We start from the raw sequence: 5,159 nt of genomic DNA, 5'->3' as shown, positions 1-5,159 counted from the left end.
AATTTATAATAATTTTTAAAAATAATCGATTGTGAGCTTACAGCTGTGTAATATGTTGTCTGAGCGCCAGGGCACCGGCTGCCATATTTAATAACTACTATATCGTGAAACCTAAAATGCAAAACAGCGTAACAACAAAAAGCCGAAATTGAGTTTTTTATTGTTTACAATTCATTATTCATATTAGAAATCTGTAGCATACAATTTTCAGCAACCGTCAGTTATAACCAATATATAACCATTTTATAATCAAAACTCAAATTTTTTTCATTGTGAGTGGTTTCTAATGTTTATAATGTTTTTTCTGCGTCTGTAAACTTATGAAAAGTGATGTTACGTTATTTTGCATTTTAGGTGACGATGTGTAGTTGTATTGCTCGCCATTGAAAGCTCTAAGCTCGACTCAGTAAGCGCAATATTAAAAAAACKAAAGCAAACGCACCAAACTGAGCWCTGCATWTGGCGTTCATAATTGGAAACTTTCAGTCCGACTTGAGCATCTGTGGAATTGAGACGTGTTTTATGCAATAATAAAGTGAAAGTGGAAATATACAAATATAAGTAATTGATTGTAGTTTAAAAAAAAGGTGATAAAAGCCGAACTTGACGTGCAAACAAAAAATAATAATAATAAGAATAAATATAGAAAATAAAAGAAATTGGTTTAGCTTCTGCAACACAGAGTTGTTACAAGTGTTTTCGCCATAAGWTTTATATTGTAGAAAAAGCGAGAGGAGAACGCCTGACCGGTTCAACGGGTCACTTATATCATCACACAGCCAAGCAAGGGAGGCAAACAAATCAAAGTAAGAAATCCAAAATCAGCTATGCATGCAGCCATAAATTAGCTGCAGTTGAAATCTATTTTGAAATTATTTTAAAATTATTGTATAAAATTTTATTTTTCAATAATTTCCATGCAGTTCGTGCACTTAATTTTTCCACGCAAAAAACAAAAAAAATAAATAAATAAAATAAATAAATAGCCTTGCTACTTGGAAGCAGTAATTGCCAATAATTCGCATTAAGCGCAACAAATATGCAAACAAATAAAATTATTTATTTATCTACTTTACGCGCCCACGCAATCACCTTGCGCTGGTTGGCCGCGCGTCGCTCCGACTTTCGTGAATTTGCAGTGATTTAGGCGTTTTTGGGGAAAACCACAAATTACTTAATTTAAGTACGAGTACTCATACATACATATACAATATACATATATGCAAGTGTATGTATACATACATACATATGTGCAAACTATTTGTTCAACTTACGCTTTACAAGCCGCTTCACTTTAAAAGCCGCTGGCTGCCATATTTGTAACAATAATGAGTGTATCGTATTTGAAATGATTTTTTTAATGCCTTGTACACCTATTTTATGTAATTTTTTTTTAATGTTTCTTTGTTGTCAGTATTGTGTGTGCATTTTTCATCGTTGGCATTTCCCCACATTAGCATTAAAAATGCTTTAAAAGCTGACTATCTTCAAGCCGCTTTTGTATTCAAAGTGGCGCTATCYCGAAACGTTTCTACACCGTGTGTCAATATACATACTTAGGCGAGAAAGGTGGCTATAAAATATGAAATCACTGGTTGCAATCTAAAAATAATTCAATATAAAAAACTGCTTCTAATTTATTTTATTCGTCTGAATTTTATAAGTCAGTTGAGCTTGGATTGAACTTTGAGGTTAGTAAGAAATATTTGGTGATCTGAGTGCCACTTACGACCTGTCAACATGTTTGACTCACTTAATTTGCGAGAAATAATTGAAGTTCGCGTAAACAATCTACTTAAATGAACTAAAACCGGGTTTTGGTTTTGGCGAAAAGATGTCTGCAAAATTTCTGTTCGGTAGCTCACATGCTGCAGATTAGTTTGTGCATTTACAAACAGACMGACTGGCCGACTKACTTGGCTATATCGACTCAGCTCATTTTAATATATTCATTATAGGGTCTCTGGGGACCCCAGAGGGGTGTGCTACAAACTTCATGGCAAACTTAATATGCACTGTTCAGGGTATAAAAGTTACTTYAGAAAGYAGAAGCCTTTGAAAATGATAAAAAAGAAAGAAAATCATAATATATTGAAAACCATCGAAAACGAAAGCTAAAATGACAAACATTAAAAAAAATAATTACGATCGATCTGCGGTCGGAAAAAAGCAGGGAGGGTGTGGTTGGATATTTTTAGGGTTAAAAACTTTGTACCCCGATTTCCGGCAAAACTAAGAGTTTTATAGAAAAAAAAAATCAATATTTTTGAAAATAAAAAGTTCTTTAACTATTATATATAGTATAAACTTTTTCACATAACCTCAAAATTTATATGAAAAAGTCTAGTAAAAGTTTTTCCAAAAATTTGTACATACTAATACATATATATACCGTAGTGTACCGTATTTTAACAGCATTTTAAGTCTTAGTATTAGTAAAAATGTTTATTCGGATCGGATTTTTGAAATTTGTAACTATATAATAATATAAATAATATATATACTACTGTGGTAAATTTTCTCAGGAAATGCAACAGATACCCTATACATATAAACAACAACAAGCTTTGTATAGAGTTGTCTTCCAGAAACTCAGCATATTGCATGCGAGTATTCCAGCGTGTGAGTTAGGACTGCGAACCTCAACAAATTGTTTTTGTGGTGAAATATCCTATTCACAAAAAATATCTATATGTTTCTTACCTGAAATAATCTTTCCTTAAACTTTAGCAACACTTTGGGGAAAGTTTAAATTGACTTCCAAKTATTTATTAATACTAAAAAATATATTCAGCTATCTTTCTCTTAAGCTGAATGATTGCTGATAGTCCATAGAACTGAAATTGAAGTTACATTTTTATTATTAAATTTTACATTTATTTTTAGAAATATATATAATATAGTATATTTCAACCTCAGAATCCTCATCAGCTTGAAGGAGTACAAGAAGAGTGTTAATTTGTATTTATTTCCAACCCATCTCTCAATGCCCCATTTTGGAAAGAAATACAAAAGTTGATCCGTTTATTTCAGTTTGACAACAGTTTATTATGAAAACATTTTATGAAAAACCTAAAATKAATTTCGTTATTTATTGGTAAAAGGTAAAGAGGTTAATATGACTATACCACAAGCGCTAGTACACTCAATAGGGTTATTGGCCTCTCCAATAAATCTCAACTAAGTTATGTTTAGTAAAAAAGAAAGTATAGTTTTTTCTAATAATGATCGCCTAGTAATGTATTTGGGTCAAAAGGCGGGGAAAAAGAACAAAACTTCAGACAAGCGCATGGCAGARCTGCAAGGGCTCCTACAAACTTACTATTGCTGACGCGTCTGACTTCGGTGTATCCCCACTTGATCAGCTTTTACTGCTACTAAACACGATTATATGAAGAGGAGTACTTCTAAAAACTTTCTGTATATCCAAGGGTTACTAAGAGACGGATCTTTCGTCTGGTATCAAAGTGATTTGTATATTCTTTGTCCAATTTTTTCCTTTTAGGAAGTAAAGGGACGCTACTGGATTAGTGGTCGACCAGTCTGAAAAGTTTCTTTAACTTATGAAAAACTATTTTTTTTTTTTTTTGTAAAAACTTCACTTCAAATTTCTGAGAATTTATTTAATTGTAAACGCTCAAAAACCCACAGCAAAGTCGGTTAATATTATATTTTAGACAAGTCGCCCGTTTTATCAGCTTATGTTTTCGCTGAAAGGTTAAGACGACGTAAATATAAGTGTGTACTAACATAACTGTAAAACTTCACTATTACTCACTGGTTTTACCTACAAATAAATGCAATATGCAACTCAATATTGCATATATGTACATTAGGGTGGGTAAAAAAAAAATTCAGTGTTTTTTCACAGTAAATTTCCTCCAAAGCCAGAATATTTAAAATTTAGAATAACTTTTTTTCGCTGAATTATAAAAATTGTAAGAAAATCATTTTCCTTAAAATAATCAATCTTTTCAACGGTTAAGTCGTTTAGGATCTTTTTTGAAAAGCATTCAATTTTGCTATAAAGTCTAAAACAAAATTGTTTTAAATTAGTTGGAAGCAAAACACAAATTTTTCTAGCTGTTAATAAGAAAATATAAAAAACCGTTGGAGAGAATTTCTTGAGTTGTCKGTCAACCAATTTTCAGAATACCAAGCGAAAAATAATATGCGGTTTTTTGACCCACCCTAATCTACATACAACATTCATACATATACTTGTTAATACCAGTCCATACATATGTAAGTACGAATGTACAAAATTTCACTTTGCAACATTCAAAAATGCATTTTGTGCCATTTTCCGGTTTTCACTTCCTTTCTTCACACATTGGTACATATATTTATAACAACAAAACCTCTCTATGCGCATCTGCTCACCAGCCGCAGATCCGGCTTCGAGTTGTACCTGCCTATGAATTGACTTTATTCATGTGTTTTTGGAGGTTATGCGCACCGTAAAATGTTGTTTCAATTGTTTTGCAGCAACCGTGCAAGACACGATCAACCATTTGTATGTAAATACGTGAATTTACACAAAATAAAACGCGAAAAGCTTTGCGGATAAATAAATATATGTATGTATGTATGTATGTACTCACATTTTGTTGACACAAAAATTAGCACCACATTCATCGCGCTTAACCCGCCGCGAGTGGGATTGGGTCATATGGACCCTAAGAAGCAAATTGTAGTTATTGGAATACCTAAAGAAAAATTAAATTTATTTAGAGTTGTTGTATTCTTTTTATAAAAAACAGTACTTAGTACTTCCAATAACAGTCGGAGTAATATTTTTTCTACTACCCACTTTTTTTTTAAATTTTATTCATTATATTTAAAATTAAATTTCACACAAATTGCTTCCGTCAGATTGGCTGTTAGACTAATTATTGCCTTAGTTTGTGTCTATCATAAATATAAGCTGAGGTCTCAAAGACTCGGTGACACTCACAAAGAGTTAAATATATTTAATATTTTTTTTTATTCTTCAGATTTTTCAGTATGAATTGAAGGCATATATGTATATGTACATATTCAAAGTTATTTCAAAGCGTATTTACCGGTTAGAAGTCAATTTGGTTAAAAAGCGGAACTGCAATAGAAACCTGGTATAAATGAGTTGAGAAAGGGAATAAGGTTCTCTGTTCTTCGTT

General features: G+C 31.8%; 1 protein-coding gene across 1 annotated transcript in view; it reads left to right on the top strand.

The window, feature by feature from the left end:
* Positions 1-468: 468 nt before the first annotated feature.
* Positions 469-5,159, top strand: part of LOC108978664 (serpin B8) — a 20,924-nt gene continuing 16,233 nt past the window's right edge. The window contains exon 1 of the mRNA XM_018949053.1: positions 469-806. The gene's annotated coding sequence lies outside the window, so the exon portion shown is untranslated. The remainder of the gene's footprint in view (positions 807-5,159) is intronic.

This window comes from Bactrocera latifrons, unplaced genomic scaffold, assembly GCF_001853355.1.
Source record: "Bactrocera latifrons isolate USDA-ARS-PBARC rearing strain unplaced genomic scaffold, ASM185335v1 scaffold_125, whole genome shotgun sequence".
Classification (NCBI taxonomy): Eukaryota; Metazoa; Arthropoda; class Insecta; order Diptera; family Tephritidae; genus Bactrocera; species Bactrocera latifrons.
This window is presented reverse-complemented; position numbering and strand designations above follow the sequence as displayed.